The sequence below is a fragment of the Kogia breviceps genome, chromosome 3 (assembly GCF_026419965.1).
Source record: "Kogia breviceps isolate mKogBre1 chromosome 3, mKogBre1 haplotype 1, whole genome shotgun sequence".
In the NCBI taxonomy this organism is placed as follows: Eukaryota; Metazoa; Chordata; class Mammalia; order Artiodactyla; family Physeteridae; genus Kogia; species Kogia breviceps.
Window position 1 is genome coordinate 16,679,934 of NC_081312.1, and position 23,554 is coordinate 16,703,487.

The window sequence follows — 23,554 nt, forward strand, 5'->3', positions numbered from 1 at the left end:
GGAATCTCATTCAATGACTGTAATTACCTGATTCTGCACAGATATTTTTCCCTATAGCAATACTGAAGTTTTGGACAGATTTCTTTTTCTGTTTTAAGTGGAATAAGAATAAGGGACATTAAATGACTTTCCCATGATCTCAAGGAAGTCTCTGATACTGCAATCCAAACTTCCAAACTTCTCATAGTAATTTTGTATATATGAATTCCATGTGTAAGAGACATTTTATAGTGCAGTTGAGAAATAGAAGCAAAAGAGAGGCACACAAGAGACATGTGTTCAATAACTTATTTCTCTGTAGGAGGCAATGGTCCAATTAGTAAGTGTATCCACTAGTGGTGGATTTAACAGTACTGAGGAATAGCTTGACAAGGATACTAGGGATGGATGGGCAAAAGTAAGTAAACTAGCTTGACTTCTCCAACTGCTAAAGGTAACTATCATTAGATTTGCAATAGGAAGACAACAACAATCACAGTAAAAATTAGTGTTACCTAGCCGATAGTTTGTATTTATTTTCTGGACACTGTGCTGAATACATTTCATGGATTCTGCCATGAATTCTTAGCAAGACTACACAACATCAGAATGATTGCAAGCAAGTAAGTGGAAGATGTACTTTGAACTCCAGTGGTTTGATGTGAAAAATGCAAGCACTTAGCCACAGCTTTCCAAAGATTTCCAGGACCATTAAATGTGTCCTGAATTATGGGTTCATGATCAACATATCCCTGATAAAAAGTGGACCTTAGTGATTTGATCCCTCAAATTCTAAACTGATTTTTATTCAATTAGATTTATTAGAGCAATATAAAGGTATAAGTATTAAAAGTATTGTGGACACTGGGGTGGGACTAGCAGATTTAGATTATGCCAGGATGTCCTGGATACTAACCACAGTATCCAGAATTCTGAATGCAAAAGTTATCCCACCCCAAATGGGCTTTGAGGTAGAAACATACAAAACAAGGCAAAGGAAGGCAAACAAAATTAAATCGGATTTGAGCCTTAACACTTTATAAAGAATTTTGGTTAGCTAGGTTGGAGAATACAGTTATAAATCCTTCGAACTAATTGATGTGTATCTCAGGACTTAGTTACTTTGCTAGGTGTTTTTGGACTAACCAGTGGTTTCAAATGAAGGAGTCTTAAAGACACAACTTATAGGACTAAATCCTAGGGAAGTATAATGTAGAATTCTAATATAGAGCCTAGGTAAGCCCCCCTCCTTTTTTTAAGCTCCCTGGTAACTTTGATGTCTAACTAGTTTTGGCCACCATTGCATAGACCCTTTAATGAAGTACAATGATTCCATTTCTAGCATAAATGGCCTAATCAACGTAGCAGAACTCCTAGTGGATGAGGTGTCCTGCTCCTGTTCCTATTCCTGTCAGATCCATATCCCTGATATGGGCTGAGAGATGTGAGTGTATGTTTGTGGTCTGCACTGGGCTAAAGGTCCTCTGTCAATCCACTGACCACTCCCAGAGGATGAGTCCTATTTTGAACAACACTTTTTGCTAGGATCGATTAACAATGACAACAATAATTAAAATGCAAGGGAAATATAATGAATGCTGTAACTGAGGAATCCATTAAAACCTCTGGGGCTTTAGAGGGAAGAAGTGATTTTCATTTGAGAGATGACAAATGTTCATATTCAAAAGAGATATTTTACAATGCAATTGAGAGAGGAATGGAAGCAAAATAAGACATTCATAATCATGAGTTTAGTTCATTGTGAGAGACGATGATCCTTCAAATAAGCAGGATGTGCTTTCAGAACTTGTAGTGAATTTCACCTTCAGACTTTAAAAGAACTGGGAATTCACTTACTTCAGGAAAGAGGTATCCTGTGAGTTCAGCTTTTAAAGATGGTATGTGTGAGAGAGAATGGAGTTTAAATTCTGTACAACAAATATAGAGCCTGCAGATGGTTAAATGTTTTATACAGAAAATAGAATTCAAGAATATAATAATCCTAAGCATTTTCCATTAATGCTATTAATGTTAATATAAGTAATGCTTAATTAGATTTTTTAATTAGAAATACTGAAGTGGAAAATATGCTCTTTAATTGGTACTGAAATTTGGAAGGCTTTGGAAAATACCCAAGATCGCACAGTATTAATTTACTTTCATTGTCTAAAAATTAACAATAGCTATATTACTCACTCTCATCATGCAATCTTTAAAAAGAAAATGATGATATAAAGCTTTTTATTATTATATCCCAAAGAAACATGATAAGATTTCCTGAATGAAGACATGCAAAGAAAACCCATTCATACCTTTGTTTACTCTTTGAAGTAAAGTTGGGCTGTAGAATTCCCTTTGCAAAGAAGATTCCTAGGAATCTTAGACCTTTTGTCCAGATGGGTTGTAAATTTCTGATGTATAAAAATGAACATTTGAATGAAGGGAGCAGTGTGCTCACGGGACTCTATCTCATTACTTAACAGTTGCAGAAGACCAGCCCATGCCAGTAACGACTACCTTCACCTTAGAGTTCTAATACTTATACAAAACCTCTAGAAATCCCCCAAATTTTAGCCATTATTATTCTTATTTTCTACTCTCCAAGCTAATTTGAGTCTTTCAACATTTTCACTCATATTTTATGAGGTGTCCCTTTTTCACCTAATGCTCTCTGGAACACTTTACCTCCATCATCTTCCTCTTCTTCATTTTATTCAATACTTGATTTTTTATTCTCTCCCTTGCTGATTTTTTTAAAAACCTATGTTCAACGAGCCAGAGATTAAATTTCAACTTACTCCAACCTCTCTCCCAACCTTCCAGCAGTTCAATATAAACTAAACTGCTACTATCCATGGGGAAATCAAGGATTAACATATTTTTCCCCCTCAGATTGATGTGTCCTATGTTTACATACTTAATCATTTTATAAATGCCCATCTAACTCACTTTCACTTTTGGAAATATTTTCCATTATCCAGATGCTCTTTATAACATCCCCCATAAGTACTCTGACCTTAATTGCTCCTCCTTCAGGTTTAGATTCCAACAGTTCATGCATTTTATTGGACTCCATGATACCAGCATTTTATACCCTGCATGTATAAAACTTTTAAAAATTTAGAGCATTATGTTACAATAAATTGGTGAGGTAGATATTATCTTCCACAATTATCAGATAGAAAAACTGAGGCTGATCTTGGATGCAGTGTCCCTAGTCCCACTTCTGCACACAACCGCCTAAGCTGAGGTGCTGACTGCAGCCATTCCACACTAGCAAATCTCTTCAGAAGAACCAGTTGTGAGGTCTCTGCATGTAGCCCCTTGTGAGCAAGTGAAACCCGACTAAGCAAAAAGGAAAAAAAAAAAAAAAAAGCCACCTTAGAGGTGTGACTATTTTCAAGGCTACTGTATTTCTCTGTGGAACACTGCCTTTGGAGCAAAACAAGGAAGAAGCAGGTGATTCTAATGTGCAGCACAGAAGGACAGCCACTACAGGCCAGCTTCTCCAACTCTGAAGGCACTACAGCAAACAGGGTCTTTGTGCTCCGGCTGGGTGTCGGCCTGAGCCTCTGAGGAGGGAGAGCCAAGTTCAGGACATTGGACAACCAGAGACCTCCTGGTCACATGTAATGTCAATTGGTGAGAGCTCTCCCAAAGATCTCCATCTCAACGCTAACACCCAGTTCCACTCAATGACCAGTAAACTACGATGCTGGACACCACATGCCAAACAACTAGCAAGACAGGAACACAACCCCAGCCATTAGCAAAGAGGCTGCCTAACACAGTCCTGCCCATCAGAAAGACAAGATCCAGCATCATCCACCAAAAAACAGGTACCAGGCATCTCCACCAGGAAGCCTGCATAACGAACTGAACAAACCTTACCCACTGAGGGCAGACACCAAAAACAATGGGAACTATGAACTTGCAGCCTGTGAAAAGGAGACCCCAAACACAGTAAGTTATGCAAAATGAGAAGACACAGAAACACACAGCAGAGTAAGGAGCAAGGTAAAAACCCACCAGACCAAACAAATGAAGAGGAAATAGGCAGTCTACCTGAAAAAGAATTCAGACTAATGATAGTAAATATGATCCAAAATCTTGGAAACAGAATGGAGAAAGTACAAGAAATGTTTAACAAGGAACTAAAAGAACTAAAGAACAAACAAACAATGATGAACAACACAATAAATGGAAGTAAAAATTCTCTAGAAGGAATCAATAGCAGAACACCTGAGACAGAAGCATGGATAAGTGACCTGGAATGTAAAATAGTAGAAATAACTACCACAGAGCAGAATAAAGAAAAAAGAAGGAAAATAATTCAAGATGGTCTCATAGACCTCTGGGACAATATTAAACATACCAACTTTTGAATTATAGGGGTCCCAGAAGAAGAACAGGAAAAGAAAGGGACTGAGAAAATATTTGAAGAGATTATAGTTGAAAACTTCACTAATATGGGAAAGGAAATAGTCAATCAAGTCCAAGAAATGCAGAGTCTCATACAGGATAAATCCAAGGAGAAACACTCTAAGACACATATTAATCAAACTATCAAAAATTAAATACAAAGAAAAAATAGAAACAAGTAGAAAAATGCCAAGACACATAGTAATCAAACTGACAAAAAAGAAAGACAAAGAAAAATTATTGCACGCAAAAAAGGAAAAACAACAAATAACATGCAAAGAAATCCCCATAAGGTTAACAGCTGATCTTTCAGCAGAAACTCTACAAGTCAGAAGGGAGTGGCAGGACATATTTAAAAGGATGAAAGGGAAAACTTACAACCAAGATTACACTACCCAGCAAGGATCTCATTCAGATTCCATGGAGAAATTAAAAACTTTACAGACAAGCAAAAGCTAAGAGAATTCAGTACCACCAAACCAACTCTACAACAGATGCTAAAGGAACTTCTCTAGGCAGGAAACACAAGAGAAGGAAAACTCCTGCAATAAAAACCCAAAACATTTAAGAAAATGAAAATAGGAACTTACATATCGATCACTACCTTAAATGTAAATGGATTAAATGCTCTAACCAAACGACATAGACTGGCTGAATGGATACAAAAACAAGACCCATATATATGCTGTCTACAAGAGACCCACTTCAGACCTAAGGACACATGCAGACTGAAAGTGAGGGGATGGAAAATGATGCTCCATGCAAATAAAAATCCAAAGAAAGGTGGAGTAGCAATTCTCATATCAGACAAAATAGACTTTATAATAAAGACTATTACAAGAGTCAAAGAAGGACACTACATAATGATCAAGGGATCAATCCAAGAAAAGGTATAACAATTGTAAGTATTTATGAACCCAACATAGGAGCACAACAATACATAAGGCAAATGCTAACACCCATAACAGGGGAAATCGTTAGTAACACAATAATAGTAGGGGACTTTAACACCCTACTTTCACCAATGGACAGATCATCCAAAATGAAAATAAATAAGGAAACACAGCTTTAAATGAGACATTCAACAAGATGGACTTAAATGATATTTACAGGACAATCCACCCAAAAACAACAGAAGACACTTTCTTCTCAAGTGCTTATGGAACATTCTCCAGGATAGATCATAATTGTGGGTCACAAATCAATCTTGGTAAATTTAAGGAAATTGAAATCATATCAAGTATCTTTTCCAACCACAACGCTATGGGATTAGATAATAGTTACAGGAAGAAATCTGTAAAATATACAAAAACATGGAGGCTAAACAATACGCTACTTAATAACCAAGAGATCACTGAAGAAGTCAAAGAGGAAATCAAAAAATACCTAGAAACAAATGACAATGAGAACGCGATGGCCCAAAACTGATGGGATGCAGCAAAAGAAGTTCTAACAGGGAAGTTTATAGCAATACAATCCTACATCAAGAAACAAGAAAAACCTCAAAAGAAACTACCTAATCTTACACCTAAATCAATTAGAGAAAGAAGAACAAAAAAACCCCCTCAAGGTTAGCAGAAGGAAAGAAATCATAAATAAGTAAATAAGATCAGAAATAAGTGAAAAAGAAATGAAGGAAATGACAGCAAAGATCAATAAAAATAAAACCTGCTTCTTTGAGAAGATAAACAAAATTGATAAACCCTTAGCCAGACACATCAAGGAAAAAAGGGAGAACACTCAAAACAACAGAATTAGAAATGAAAAAGAAAAGGTAACAGCTGACACTGCAGAAATACAAAGGAAAATGAGAGATTACTACAAGCAACTATATGCCAATAAAATGGACAACCTGGAAGAAATGGACAAATTCTTAGAAATGCACAACCTTCCAAGACTGAGCTAGGAAGAAATTAAAGAATATAAACAGACCCATCACAAGCACTGAAGTTGAAACTGTGATTAAAAATCTTCCAACAAACAACAGCCCAGGACCAGATGGCTTCACAGGCACATTCTATCAAACAATTAGAAAAGAGCTAACACCTATCCTTCTCAAACTCTTCCAAAAGATAGCAGAGGGAGGAACACTCCCAAACTACAGGCCAATATCACTGATGAACATAGATGTAAAAGTCCTCAACAAAATACTAGCAAACAGAGTCCAAGAGCACAATAAAATTATCATACACCATGATCAGGTGGGGTTTATCTCAGGTATGCAAGGATTCATCAATATATGCAAATCAATCAATGTGATACACCATATTAACAAATTGAAGGATAAAAAACATATGACAATCTCAATACATGCAGAAAAAAGCTTTTGACAAAATTCAATGCCAATTTATAATAAAACTCTCCAGAAAGTAGGCATAGAGGGAACTTACCTCAACATAATAAGGCCATATATGACAAACCCACAGGCAACATCATTCTCAATGGTGAAAATTGAAACCAGTTCCACTAATATCAGGAATAAGACAAAGGTACCCACTGTCACCACTATTACTCAAGATAGTTTTGGAAGTTTTAGCCACAGCAATCAGAGAAGAAAAAGAAATAAAAGGAATCCAAATCGGAAAAGAAAAAGTAAAACTGTCACTGTCTTCAGATGACATGATACTATACATAGAGAACCCTAAAGAGGCTACCAGAAAACTCCTAGAACTAATCAATGTATTTGGTAAAGTAGCAGGATACTAAATTAATGCCCAGAAATCTCTTGCATTCCTGTACGTTAATGATGAAAAATCTGAAAGAGAAATTAGGAAGCACTCCCATTTACCACTACAACAAAAATAATAAAATACCTAGGAATAAACCTACCTATGGAGAAAAAAGATCTATATGCAGAAAACTATAAGACTGATGAAATAAATTAAAGATAATATGAACACATGGAGAGATATACCATGTTCTTGGATTGGAAGAATCAACACTGTGAAAATGACTATACTACCCAAAGCAATCTACAGATTCAATGCAATCCCTTTCCAACTATCAATTGCATTTTTCACAGAACTAGAACAAAAAATTTCACAATTTGTAAGGAAACACAAAAGACCCTGAGTAGCCAAAGCAATTTGAGAAAGAAAAATAGAGCTGGAGGAATCAGGCTCCCTGACTTCCGACTATGCTGCAAAGCTGCAGTAATCAAGACAGTGTGGAACTGGCACAGAAACAGAAATATAGATCAATGGAGCAGGATAGAAAGCCCAGAGATAAAGCCACACACATATGGTCACCTTATCTTTGATAAAGGAGGCAAGAATATACAATGGAGAAAAGATAGCCTCTTCAATCAGCAGTGCTGGGAAGTGGACAGTAAGATGTGAAAGATAGAAATTTGAACACTTCCTAACACCATACACAAAAATAAACTCAAAGTGGATTAAAGACCTAAATGTATGGCCAGACACTATAAAACTTTTAGTGGATAACATATGCAGAACAATCTATGACATAAATCACAGTAAGATCCTTTTATTTTTTTTAAATTATTATTATTTTTTTTGCGGTACATGGGACTCTCACTGTTGTGGCCTCTCTCGTTGCAGAGCACAGGCTCTGGACGCACAGGCTCAGTGGCCATGGCTCACGGGCCCAGCTGCTCCGCAGCATGTGGGATCCTCCCAGACCGGGGCACGAACCCATGTCCCCTGCATCGACAGGCGGACTCTCAACCACTGTGCCACCAGGGAAGTCCAGAAAGATCCTTTTAGACACACCTCCCAGAGAAATGGAAATACAAACAAAAATAAGCAAATCGGACCTCATGAAATATAAAACTTTTGCACAGCAAAGGAAACCATAAACAAGACAAAAAGACAACCCTCAGAATGGAAGAAAACATTTGCAAACAAATCATTGGACAAAGGAGTAATCTCCAAAATATATAAACAGCACTTGCAACTCAATATTAAAAAAACAAACAACCCAATCCAAAAATGGGCAGAAGGCCTAAATAGACATTTCTCCAAAGAAGACATACAGATGGACAAGAAGCACATGAAAAGCTGCTCAACATCACTAATTATTAGAGAAATGCAAATCAAAACTACAATGAAGTGTCACCTCACACCAGTTAGAATGGACATCATCAGAAAATCTACAAACAACATATTCTGGAGAGGGTGTGGATAAAGGGAACCCTCTTGCACTGTTGGTGAGAATGTAAATTGATACAACCACTATGAAGAGCAGCATGGAGGTTCCTTAAAGAACTAAAAATAGAATTAACATATGACCCAGCAATCCCACTCCTGGGCATATACCCAGAGGAAACTATAATTCAAAAAGCCACATGCCCCCCAGTGTTCATTGCAGCACTATTTACAATAGCCATGTCATGGAAGCAACCTAAATGCACATCGACAGACAAATGGTTAAAGAAGATGTGGTACATATATACAATGGAATATTACTTAGCCATAAAAAGGAAAGAAATCGGTCATTTATAGAGACGTGGATGCATCTAACGACTGTCATACAGAGTGAATTAAGTCAGAAAGAGAAAAAATAAATATCATATATTAACGCATATATGTGGAACCTAGAAAATGGTACAGATGAACCAGTTTGCAGAGCAGAAATTGAGACACAGAAGTAGAGAAAAAACGTATGGACACCAAGGGGGGAAAGCAGCGGGGGTGGGATTGGGGGTGTGATGAATTGGGAGACTGGGATTGACATGTATACACTGATGTGTATAAAATGGATGACTAATAAGAAAATAAATAAATAAATAAGAAAAAGAAAAAAAGAGTCATATACCACAATGTTCAGTGCAGCTCTATTTACAATAGCCAGGACATGGAAGCAACCTAAGTGTCCATCGACAAATGAATGGATAAAGAAGAAGTGGCACATATATACAATGGAATATTACTCAGCCATAAAAATAAATGAAATTGAGTTATTTATAGTGAGGTTGATGGACCTGAGTCTGTCATACAGAGTGAAGTAAGTCAGAAAGAGAAAAACACCTACCCTATGCTAACACATATATATGGAATCTAAAAAAAAAAAAAAAGGTTCTGAAGAACCTAGGTGAAGGACAGGAATAAAGACGCAGACATAGAGAATGGACTTGAGGACATGGGGGGGGGGGAAGCGTAAGCTGAGACGAAGTGAGAGAGTGGCATGGACTGATATACACTACCAAAAAATAGATAGCTAGTGGGAAGTACCCGCATAGCACTGGGAGATCAGCTAGGTGCTTGTGACCACCTAGAGGGGTGGTATAGGGAGGGTGGGAGGGAGATGCAAGAGGGAGGGTATATGGGGATATAAGTATACATATAGCTGATTCACTTTTTTATACAGCAGAAACTAGCACAACAATGTAAAGCAATTATACACTCCAATAAGGATGTTTAAAAAAAATTGCCAAAAAAAAAAAAAAAAAAAAAGAAAAAGTGAGGCTAAGTGAGCGAGTCCACATTATGAGGCTAATAAATGGAGTATGCAACATTTAGACTCAGGCATTCTAACTTCAAGTCCTGTACATTTACTTTGATGCCAAAATATTGTATCATCCATTCAGTGTCCTATTTTTAATTTAATTTTATTTCAAATTAGAATAAAAGTCTCATACTTATTCTAGAAAAGCAAACTAAATATGTAGCACATTTTCCACTACATGCAGATTAACTGTTTAACTATAAATTATCATTGTATTTTACTTGTATGATGTAGTCTCTATTTTATCTAATTTTCCCAGTAGAAGTTCTACTTCTATTTTATCCTTCAGTCTCAGAGAAGAAAAGAATACAATCATTTTCTCCAAGTATAATGAGACAGGTAAATGTTTTTTGTTTGGCTTAAAATTGTGGCCTATGTTTCACTTCATGATATTCTCCTGTCTGTTTGGAAAATCACTTGGGAAGATGAGACCAGTAGATGGCTCTCTAATTCCTGAATTACAAGGGAGAATGAAGCTCATACATTTGACTTCTGGTGAACAGATTTGATTTGATTGCACCAATTGCAGGAATAAACTTCATGCAGACTTGCTGAAATGGGACACTTTATGCTGTTTTGTCACGTTGCTTAAAATGAGAAAGATATTCTTGACCCTCCTCATCCCTGACAAGTTCCAGAGATAGTTGAAGGCACCAGTGCCAGCAAGAAAGACAATTTGTTCAACTCTGGATAGAACACGGGCTTCATCAGTGCAGAGCAAGTTCTTCCCCATGATTTAAGTTACCAGAACTGGAATTAATAGCCAAAAAATGGATACAGTTCTCTTTGTCAAGTGGCAGCAAGTTTTCTGTCACATTGTGACATCTAATGTCTCTGCAAAAAAGTAGGACTTATTTATTTTACTAAGATGGAGATGGAATGTGAGGAATTTAGAAACATGAGATACAGGGAAAAAACAGTATTTCAGTTTATCGTTATAAAAGTAGACGTTCTTTTAGAAGGATAATGTCTACTCAGTTTTCAGAGATTCTCTCATGTCTGCTGGGTTTCTTTTAATAACCATCATAAGATAATCAATATGCCAAAGAGGCATATTTTGGGTGGTATATTTTACTCCCTCTCAATAGCATTATGCTTTTTGTGTTTTGAAATGAAAAAGTTTGAACACAAAGAAAATAACGTTTTTAAAGTATTGGCCAAATTGTATTCCAGCACGAAAAAGGAAGAAAAATCACCTCTCAATGCATGCATGGGTGTGTCTGTGTAAACACATTTGTGTATATGAAACATAGTTCCATGCCTTTAAAAGCAATTCATTCCCTTGTTCAGAAAATATTACAGTTCTATGACATGTTGTACATTCAGCTTCACTTTTTCAGAAGCCAAGTTTTAAAAGTCCTCAAAATAATCCTGGCAGAAGATAAATATGTGCCCTGTCAGAACTTACTTCTCTGTGTTTTGAGACGTGGTTCATTCCGATATCACTTCTCTCAAACAAGACAGGGGAAGCCTAAGATCTTCAGAAGAATCTACATTAACAGGTGAGGAATTCCTGAGCATGGGTTGTAGTGGGCAGAGTGTGGAACTTATGCATAGCTTCCACTTTCACAGTTATTTTGAAATGCTATGTTGAAAGATTCTGAACACATATGACTTGAATGAAAGTAGCATTATACATGTTTGAGGTTTGGAGCAACACAGACAAGAACCATTCATACAGATAATTTCAGTGGCTAGGGCACAGCAGTGCTATTTCACATAGCTCACCAACCTCATAAGGTTTGCATATGATATGAATGATCACAATAAGCCATCCTCAATTATTTCCATGCAATTTGAGGTTCTTCAATGTGCCAGAGAGCTAGAATAAAGGAATATGATCTTAAGCAGGAATGGACACTGCAGGATATCAAGATACCACACTTTAAGCAGTGCTCATGTAGCCTAGCCTCCCTTGCCTGAAATTCCAAAAACCCACATTTTAGATTTGGCTTCCTTAACCGCTGAGATTACGAGCATTGGAATCAGCCACTGTGTGATCAATTTGTCAAATTTCAAAACCATGAAATATGAAAATGAATAGTATTTATCTTTTAAAAAATCCATAATAAGCATCATAACTTTTACAAAGCTTTTAACTCTTTGGAGGAAAGGACATCTCTATTTTTATTCTTATTATAATGTTACTTTTCACTATTGTTATCTTAATCATATTCAAGTAAATGAATCGATAAGGCCAGATTCTCCAGTCTTTTGATTATTTATACAGCAGGGTATTTTATAAACTCTTATTGTGTTTCCTGAATACCTGGTGTCACGTGGATAAAGTGGACTTTCTTCATGTTTGAACTGTTCTAGGGACTAAAGGTGGATGGGAAATACTTCAAATAGATAATAAAATGAATTATTCTTCTCTTTAACTTGGAGTATACCTGGGAAAGGAAAGGAACTAAGGAGGGTGATAGGAATGATAGAGTGAGAAAGAATCTTATACTTGTTCACTTTCTATTTATAAAACAACTTAAAATGAAAACACTGTTTGAAATTTGCTTACAGTGCTTACCAATACTTTTAGTTGGTTCCTTTACTGAAAATTACAGCTCTTGTAGGAGCAGTGATAGCAGGTGACACTGAGCTAACATAACATCATTTGTAGAAATACCTTTCTACATATCCTGGAATTGATGACTAAAGATGAAAGTTCAAGATAATTGGACATAAACTAGTCTATATCTTAAAGAGAGAGATGCCCAAAGTGAAGGTCAGATACCTCCCTTGGGGTTGGTAAGAAAGGGCTCTGTGCCTTAACCTTCGCCCCAACCTTTGCTCTTTGAAAAGGTTAAGAATAGAGGGAATCTTCAGATTTGCGAGGCATTGAGCTGAGGAATACTAGGGCTTTCCCTCTGACCCCTACAGGGAAGAGGATGCTACAACCACCATATCTAGTTACGTTGGCACCAAGAAAATTACTTACAAACATGGAGTATTTTTGCAAGAAAAGAAGTGTTATCTCCTTCTCATAGTGGATATCACTTTTGGTAGTAAACTTGTTTATTTTTTCTGAAGCTACCTGATCTGAGGAAAAGAGATCTAGAAGGAGATACCTGAGCACAGAGAGAGACAACAGTGAAGATACCAATATGTTTTGGCAAAAATGGCTGAGTATTTTATGTGGCCCAATGGACATTGTAGTAGATAGCCCAGCAACCACTCTCTGGCTGCTAACTCATCCATAGGCCTCGTTACCTGGTGAGTAAACTGACCAAGTCACCAAAAGGCTACAAAAGGCTACAAGTGGTGATCACACTGAAAAACAGGAACCTAGGGCTAAATGGGGTTAGGGTAACTCTGCCATATAGAGCTTGCTTAAAAACACTCATTCTTATGTTCCAAGATAGAGCTGCCATTAGACATGAACAGACAGGCTAAAGATGTGAGTACTGAATTCAAATAACCTACACTCTTAGTAGCTCAACAATGTAGGAAAACTATAAGAATGAGCCAAGAAATCAATAGCAATTAAAAAAATAAATCAGGAAGGGCAGATCCTTTGTAACTCATTGAAGATAGTGGTAAAAAGTAAAATGTTCCAAGCTTCCTGCCCCACCTCCTAACCCCACTGTGTTCAAGGCACATAATAAACTGCTATTTGAGGATCTAGCCATGGCCATGACCCTTAAAAGCACATGAGTAATGGGGATATTAACTCTTTGCTTATTTTGATGTCGCAGTGTCATGTTCCCCATTCTCAATGTCAATGTCTCATTAATGTACATGAGTGTTTTTAGATATTTGAAACGATAAAATGACTGACTTACGTGATACCAGCTAACATACTGATTTTATAACCTATTTTGCTTAAATATTATTTTTGCTTCTAGGCAACTCAAAAATTGAGAACAGATTTTTGCCAAGGCAGTGTCTGAGCCACAGTGATGTCACTTGCTCATCTGATTCCTATTACAACTTTCAGAGATTTCACAGCTGAGCACTTCCCACCATCTTCCTCAGTTGTTATTTGAGTCCAAAATTTTTGTATCTCTCTCTCTCTGTGGCAAACCAGTTTGAAAAAAATCAGGACTCCAGGGGTGAGGTGGAGGGGTGAAGGAAGGAGAAATACTATTAAATACATTAGAAATTGTTGTGAAAGGAGATTTTTACCACTATGTGATTTGCACTTACCACTGAAATGTCTTTAAAGGGTATATTTAAGAACACATTTTTGCCTCACATTTATGTCAAAAATGCGGACTTCTTCTATCACTCTCAAATGAGGAGAGAAAAGCAGGAGGGGAGGATAGCAAGGGACATTCTGAAAACAGGAGGTGGCGTACTTTAAAGATGTCGGACTGTCTTCCCCAGTCAGCAAACAGTGGACAAGAAAATGACTACACAGTTTATGTTCATCCCGAGTCTTTCTGATGATGGCACATTGTTACACAGCTTGCTACTTTTACCTAGACATTCGCCAGGCCTCACCCATAAATAATGTGATTAAACATTATCAGCCAAATGTTATGGAAATTCTTACAAGGAACATGCTTATTTATGTAAATAAAACAAGATGCCATTCTCAGAAACTGGCTCTTCTTTAGGTCTGAGGAAATTAACCACACATTTGGGAGTTCCGAAGAGAAGAGTGAGCTAATGATAACCAACCAGATTTGTGTGCAAATTATGTGATCTGTGTAGACAGATACAACTGGACAGATACTGTAAAGATCAAGAATGCAAATAAAATGCATTAAATATGCAAATGCATATTTAATGCACATAAAATGCATTAAATGCAAATAAATATTTTCAAATGCAAGAGTCTCAAGATAAACATACGATTTTAGTCAAGCATGACCAAACTTTTCACAAGTTCCATCTAACTTGTAACATTGCTGTTATGGCCTTCTGATGTAATATGGAAACGATGCTTTGTTCCCCTGTGCTATGCCTTTTTACCCTGGTTTGTAAAGCAATTTCCATTAACTGCACCTCTGCCTTCAGTAAGAGGGCAGGCGGGAAATGGTACACAGTGTTGGCTTGAATGTCTTCTGTAAGTCTTCATTACAGTTTCCAGTCCACATTACTACCAGGAAAATAGCAAACAGACACCATTCTGCAGATAGCTTAGCCAACCAAGACTTCCATCTTCTGAAATCTGTAGTGATAAATATTACATAGAGGGGAGAGGCATGTAGGTATTGAGCTTTGCAAAATGCACACATTTTAAGTTCAAAAGAAAAAATAAAATACAATTCAGCCTTCAAATTACTTTCCCCCCAACATGACTAGATATTAGCATTTCTGTGGCTAAAGGCGGTGTAGATTTTCTTACATTCCTTTGTCTGACCAACTAGGTTGTCACATTTCGAAGGACACACATATTTTGTATATAATCCAAGACATTATTTTTCGTGTGTTTTAAAAAAATGTTTCTGGAAAATATTTTCTTTTTCTTTTATTGTACCATAACAAAAAATTGGCTGTCCACCACGCTGCTTCTTCAGAGCTAAACAATATAGACAATTTACTTAGGAAGTGAGAGGGACATAATATAATGGTTAGTAGCATGTATTTTAGGGACAGATTTCTGCTACTTGCCAATTGACCATGACTAAGTTTTTTTAGCTTTGTTGTTCTTTAGGTTCCTCAATTGTAAAATGGGATGAAAATTGTACTTATTGTTTTGAGGATGAAAGAAGTTAAGAGGAATAAATAGGACTAAAAACCTATTAAGAAGAATAATTAACATTTGTAAAGAATTTGTAACAATACTTGGCACATAGTAAGAGCTACTGAAGTGCTTGCCAAACCACTAAATAACGTGTTAGTAAATATTTATTGAATAGCTAAATTGTTTACTTTTTAAAATAAGTAGTTGTGGGCTTCCCTGGTGGCGCAGTGGTTGAGAATCTGCCTGCTAATGCAGGGGACACGGGTTTGTTCCGTGGTCTGGGAAGATCCCACATGCCGCGGAGCAACTAGACCCATGAGCCACAACTACTGAGCCTGCGCGTCTGGAGCCTGTGCTCGGCAACAAGAGAGGCCGTGATAGGGAGAGGCCCGCGCACCGCGATGAAGAGTGGCCCCCTCTTGCCGCAACTAGAGAAAGCCCTCGCACAGAAACGAAGACCCAACACAGCCAAAAATAAATAAAAAATAAAACAAAATGTGGGGTTTAAAAAGTAAATAAATAAATAAGTAGTGTTAAAAAGAGGAAACAAATTGTAGAATTCAGTCAATATGCTTTGATAAAGCATAACTTTCTTTGATGTGACCTAACTCACTGAGCCACATATATAGGCACAAGCCCCTTTATGTTGTGGTTGGCCCAGAGGGTTTACTCCAAAGAGCCCACAGTGAGCACTGCCATAGAATGCTTACTTCGCATTTTTATTTCCATAACACATTTCTACTGAGTCTTTGCCTTCATATAGTCAGTGATTTAATTAAAACTACAATACCAAAGTATAATATTGCAATTGCATAAATACAATATTTTTAATCCTCTGAGACCAAACCTCATCCAAATACATTTCTTCATTGGGAACACTGCTTCTGTTACTGCTGTTGCTATTGTTATGGGCATTTATTCATTCTAGACTGTATTTCTATGGGTAAAAATTTAAGGTTCTCAACATAGTCTCCAAACAAAAATTTCTCTTGCCTACATATTGTGCAATTTAAACTAGCTGATTATTATCTTCATTTTTTTTTTTCCTGGTTTCCTCTAAAGGTATTATGGCCTAAAAATATACTAAGATCACTGTCATTGATAGAAAGAAATTTAAATGCAAATAAAGCTATTTTATGTCCTATAAAAGGAAAGGTGAAGAGGAAGCCTCTTTTTGGAAATTGAAGGGAAGCCAACAAAGGAAATTATGTGAAGTTAATCACACTGGCTTTTGGAGCATGGCATTTGGGGCTTGGATTCCAACTTTATGAACTAAGAGAACTTGGGCTCTGTGCTTTTATTTCCCCACCTGTAAAATGGCAGTAAAAACTTCCACCATGTAGGAATATTAAAGGGATTAAGAGCTGCTTCGTGTAGGGACTGGCACATAGTCAAGGAGAGTTCTTGTTTTAGATAGCTGTTAAATTAATCAGGACAACCAATCACATGTTATAAGCCCCTTGAGGACAAATACCACATATCCCACCAAGCATACTGAGCACTCACTAAAATAATCATTGATTGGAAGGCAAGGCAAACATCTGCCTCCAAAAAGATTACAGAATAAATCAACTGGATGTATAGGTAGTTCATGAAACATTGAGCTGGCTTGAGCAAAATTATCATTGAAGTCTAGAGCTGCTGGGCTTCAGTCTTATTCACAGGATGGAGTCATTTGCCTTCATCTTGATCAATATTTCAGTATTAATTCGACATGATATGGAAAGAAAGACAAAAAAAAGATGGCTGTCAATTTGTAACAATACACAAATTGTGATTGATGACAGGATCTTGAAAACTCTTCCTTGAATGTGTTAATATTCCCAGTGTTAACTAATACAATCTGTTTTAATATTTGCCATATTTCCTAAACTTCAGTTAGTATAAACAATTTTTATTAACTATACAATTTGATGTTTTTTCCTTCTCATAAAAAATAAATTTCATATTGTGGAAACCAGGGTTCGGTTTTAGAAATCTCTACCCTTGTCTTATTTGGATTTGCATGGAACTCCAATTGATTGAGCAGAGCCCTGCTTTAATAGACGCCTCCTATAGAGGAAAATCTGTTTGTTTTATATAAATGGAATACATTTGCTATTTTCTGTCCTATCCATTTGCAAATCTGGACATAACTTGAACATTATGTATACATTTCTAACTGGAATTCCATTTTCGTTCTCTAACAAGCTGTTGTACCAGAAAGTGAGTCATGGCAAGAAGGCCTGCCTTACCCTGAAGAAATATTATTTAGAAATCTAAAAGGCTTAGACCAAAGACTAGGAAGTGGCCAATTGTGAAGAAAGTTCTTTTATTTATATATATATATATTTTACTTTATTAAAATTACCCAAAATATCACTTATAAATCTTAAGAGGGTGACTAAATACAGGTGTCGAATACAGCCACAGTTTTCTCTTTCGAGATATTTTTTGGGAGATTATAATGCTGGGAATAAAGCTGGGAAATGTGGGCTTCCATGGTACTCAAGCGTATTAACTTTTTTGGATGTCACTCTTAGAAGTAAACCCATACTACTATTTATTTAATTTTAGAAAGGCAAATTAAACAATGCTTTATAGTACTTTTTATTGGTTTATTTATTCATTTTTCTCCAGCAAAAGGTCCAGCAAAAGAAGATCTCGCTTCCTCCAGCACATCAGAGTGCAGGATGCACATCATTAGAATCTCTATTCAGTATGACTGTTATTTAAACAACGTTTGGCAATAAAACGTGAGTTTAGAAAAGATAATCAGTATAGATTATAAACATTTAAACTGAAAATTAGACTTAAGGGCCACTGATCAGTATCTCTGAGAACTGTGTTTGAGCAGTTGATTGATTAAAATTTTGATAGAAATTTTGAAGAAAAAAATTACAGCTAAATCTTACAAATTAAAAAAAAATAATTTAACAATAAGAAAATGAACAACTTGATGAAAAAATGGGCAAAAGACATGAATAGAGACTTCACCAAAGAAGATGTACAGATTGTCAAATGAGCATATGAAAGTATGCACAACATCATATGGGAATTTGCATCAGGGAAATGTAAATTTTAAACAACAATGAGGTACCACTACACACCAATTAGAACAGCTAAAATCTGGAACACCGCCAACACCAAGCGCTTGTGAAGAAGTAGAGCAAGAGGAACTCTTGGTCATTGCTGGTGGCAATGCAAAATGGTACAGCCACTTTGGAAGACACTTTAGTTTTGTGGTTTCTTACAGAACTAAACATACTCTTACCATATGATCCAGTGATAATGCTCAGTGGTATTTAACCAAATGAGCTGAAAACATATGTCCACACAAAAGCTTGCTATAAATAAATGTTTATGTCAGCTTTATTCATAACTGCTCCAACGTGGAAGCAGCCAAGATGCCCTTCAGTAGGTGAGTGGATAAATAAATGATGGTATATCCAGACAATGGTATATTGTTCAGCACTAAAAAGAAATGAGCTATCAAGCCATGAAATGACATGGAGGAAACTTAAATGCATGTTACGAAGGGAAAGAAGCCAATCTGAAAAGGCTACATACTATATAAATCCAAGTGTATGTCATTCTGGAAAAGGCTAAAGCTATGTAGACAGTAAAGAGATCAGTGGTGGCCAGGAGCTGGGGGGGGAGGGTAGGATCAATAGGCGGAGTATGTAGAATTTGGGGGCCAGTGAAACTATTCTCTATGATACTATAATGATGGATACATGTCATTAAACAGTTTTCAAAACCCATAACATATACAACACCAAGAAAGAAACCTAATGTGAACTATGGAGTTTGGGTGATTATGATGTGTCACTGTAGGTTCACCTATTGTTATCAGTGTAACACTCTGATAGGAAATGTTGATAATGGGAGAAGCTGTGATTGTGTGGCGGTAAGAAGCATATGGAAAATCTCCGTACCTTCCACTCAATTTCTTTGTGAACCTAGAACTATTCTAAAAATAGTCTACCTTAAAAAATCATTAAGGCTCAATCTAAAATAATTTATAGAAGAAAGAATGAAAATTCTGAACATTCCACTAGATATTTGAGGATCTCAAAGCTCTTGCAAATAGATATAATAAATTTTACATCTGCCATTTAAATATTCTCCACATCCTGATTTATTCACCAAATATTTATTGATACCTGCTTGTGGTGAATCAAGAGATTGTGTCTACCCTAAGCTACAGTGCTGGGGGAGAAACAGATCATTAAGTAATCATAAAGGAGTGTCACAAGATTTATTTTAAATGCACATATCATTATGAAAACACAATGGAGAAATATGCACATCAGGATCTATCATAATTAGGAGGTCAGGGAATTTTACCTGGAGGCTGTGATACAAGTGAATTGTGAACGGTAAGAAAGAGCAGCCACTGAAGAAAAATGTCAGTGACAATCTCACTTCCGATGGAGTGATTCTCAGCTAGCAGAAGCCCTTGATTTGGCTCTGTATTTTTAGTGCAGTTTTAGTGTGTGTGTGTTTGTGTGTGTAATTTCCAGAATAATCCTTCACAGAAGCAGTGACAGAGGAAAAAAATGAGAAATGAAGTGAGGAACTTTTGTAAATTCTCCACTGCACAACCAGGCAGGAATTAGAGACTGAGTGACTTTGGTCTCTTTTAGTAGTTTTAATTGGACTTACACGTTTACAAAGACATATGGAGGCAACAATTCATAGAAACAGAGCTTGCAAAGAATTTAGAATAGCAGTATTAAAATCACCTAAACATAGATACTGTTTCTTGGACCAATGTCTAGTCTGAACTTCATCTAAACACTCAATGAATGATCATCCAAATTGGGGAAAGGCCAGTAGTTGCTCACTGCTTCCTTTGAACTCTGGAATGGGGACCTTAAAAATATCCAAGTAATTTTTTCAGATATCTGACTTGGGTTATTTACATTAATATAAATGACATACCTGGGATGGAAGTGGGGAATAATACTGTTCTACTTGCCCAGATGTCATGCTTGACTCAATAACTCCCTTTTACCTCTATAATGCCTAGCCCTAAGTTGTCTTTTAAAACATTACATCTAACATTGACATTTCCACTTCTCTCAAATCTCCACTTTTCTCTGAGGCACACTTCACCTGTTGATGCCAGAGTAACTAAGCTTTCTCATCGAAGTCTGATCCTTTATGAGCAATATAGAAAAGGAGAACTTTCTGGCTTATTTGATTCGATTTGATTTTTAGTTTTTCTGAAATATGGAAACATTCTCTTCTCCACTCCATTATTTTCATATTTTATGTGTGTAGAACTAGGTGTTTGGATTATAATAGAAAATGGCAGATAAATATGCTATTATAAAAAGTTTTGCATAATTAATCTAACTATAATACATTCACTTTTGAAAATGTCCATACTTAGTATAAGTGCATCATGCTGCTAGGATATTTTTTCCCCTCCCCTCTGGGACTGAAGTTCTGTTTTGCATCTCATCTCAGACATATAATTAGCTGTAGCAGGTATATTATAGTGGTCTCGCAGCCTACATCACCAAAATCTTCTTTAAACATCATTTTAGCAAAGTAAGACCAGGAAATTCTGTTCACCTTACTTAAATGCTTGTAACTTTAGTATTTTTACAGTTCTTTCAGGCTCAGCACAGATGGGATTTTTCAAATGAAAACCAGATGAATGTAAACAGCAATCCCACCATCAAAACCTAAAGGTAGAAAGATGCAGGCCCTGTTCTGTGCTGTAATAAGATCCACATTTGCAATGAAAGTATGTTTCCAATAACGGTGCAGTTACCTTTCATTAGAGACTCAAATCAGCATTTTATTTTTCCTTTTATAATTTGACATGGTAAAAGGAGAAGTGGGCTTTCAAATCTCTAATCCGCGTCAACCTGAGATGAAAGATTTTAGCACTCTGCCTCTGTGGTGGTATTTGGAGTTGTAGTTCATTTTACAAACCCTGTTTAACATACAATTAAATAATAATGTAAATATGTGACATAATCTCCCCTGGCTACAAACTTTCACTGACCCTGGTGATTTCTTCCCCTTGGGATTTTAAATTTGATTTCTATTGCTCTCTTTTACTGAAATATACAGTCATGGCTTCTTCAGTTGCCATTTGCTAAATAGTCATTTAATGTGTATCCTCTTTAAAATTTATTTTCCATAATTCTCATTGGAGCAAAAAGAGTCCTTGATTAGAAAGGAGGCATCTTAACTCTGTTGCCAATTTATTTTATTTTTATTTTTTAACTAGATATACACCTAGATCGTCTCCAGAGCAGCCTCCAAAATTGGTGGACTTTAAAATCATTTGAGAAGCTTTAAAGCTTTGGAAATCCTTCCCCAGATGATCCTATTTAGCTGATCCAGGATTGAGACCTGAGCTTTTACAGTTTTTAAAAATTTCTTTATTTATCTAATATGTAGCCTAGGTTGAGAATCACTGTCCTAGGACTTCAATTCTCCCTTCTTGAAGGAATTTGTTCTTGTGTTGCAAATTTGTGGGTCCTTTTTACATCTCCAGGTAAGTAAAGGAATTAGTCAAGACTGGAAGGAGAGTGACTTCTCTTGCAGACACACACCCAGATATCCGGAGAAACCCTCAGAAGTAACAAATAACCTTAGCATCATATCCTGGTTCTAATAAGGGATATGTGAAAAGAAGATATACTTGCTCTAAAACTAGAGTGCACTTATTTCCTCTCTCATCAGCATTTGGTACAAACTTACTCAAAATCAGAGGGCTGTTTGCCTTGATTCTATTAGCCCTATATATTGTGGTACCATTCGATCTGACCTCTGACATGGCAAATACTTAAAAACAATAATGCGGTGGGATAAACTAGAGGATAACTACAGAATGGATAATCCCTCTGGGTGTATCTACATTTCTCCTCTTTCAGGTGTTCTTCCTTCTCTCTATAAATGGAGAAATAAAAAAACTGAGCTGTGAATCTTCTAGCCAGGCAGGGTTAGAATGGATGGGACAGATATTGTTTCATATCATTTCAGAAATTTAAACAAAAAGAAAACATGGTTCCCAAATCTAGAAATGTTGTTATACATCCCTAGGTTTTCTTGAATGACTATATTTCACTCAATGGCCGTTCACTCTAATAGTAGGAAAAGACTATATTATTCATGATAGAGTCATGTTTTATCATAAATAGGTTGGCTAAGTATATTTTTTACTACAAATAATAGGAAAGTATTTTTTAACTAATACAAATGCTATGCATTTTTAAGAATGCCACATGGAAAAATTAGTTGTAGTGTATCTTCTATATTTTTCCAAGATCCCAATAAAATAATATGTAACTAAATATTGAATTTTGTAATTCCAGTAAGTCATCCTTCAAAATGGGTTCCCTCTCTCTTTTCCCCATATGACTCCTTTATCTCAAAACTTAAAAAACAAACAAACAAATTTAGCTTGGAGCCTTTTAATATCTATTATTTTTTAAAAGACCTTAAAAAGAACAACAAAATATCTTGCTATATAAATTCAAATGTAGGAAACTTGGGACTGTGAGTACTTATGTTTCTTTTTTTTTTTTTTTTACATTGTTCATGATTTTGACTTTTTAAAAACATCTTTATTGGAGTATAATTGCTTTACAATGGTGTGTTAGTTTCTGTTGTATAACAAAGTGAATCAGCTATATGTATACATATATCCCCATATCCCCTCCCCCTTGCATCTCCCTCCCACCCTCCCTATCCCACCCCTCTAGGTGGTCACAAAGCTGATCTCTGAGCTGATCTTCCTGTGCTATGCAGCTGCTTCCCACTAGCTAGCTATTTTACATTTGGTAGTGTATATACGTCAGTGCTACTCTCTGACATCATCCCAGCTTCCCCTTCTTCCTCCCTGTGTCCTCAAGTCCATTCTTTACATCTGTGTCGTTATTCCTGTCCTGCCCCTAGGTTCATCAGAACCATTTTTTTGTTGTTGTTTTTTAGATTCCATATATATGTGTTAGCATATGGTATTTATTTTTCTCTTTCTGACTTACTTCACGTGTATGACAAACACTAGGTCCATCCACCTCACTACAAATAACTCAATTTCGTTTCTTT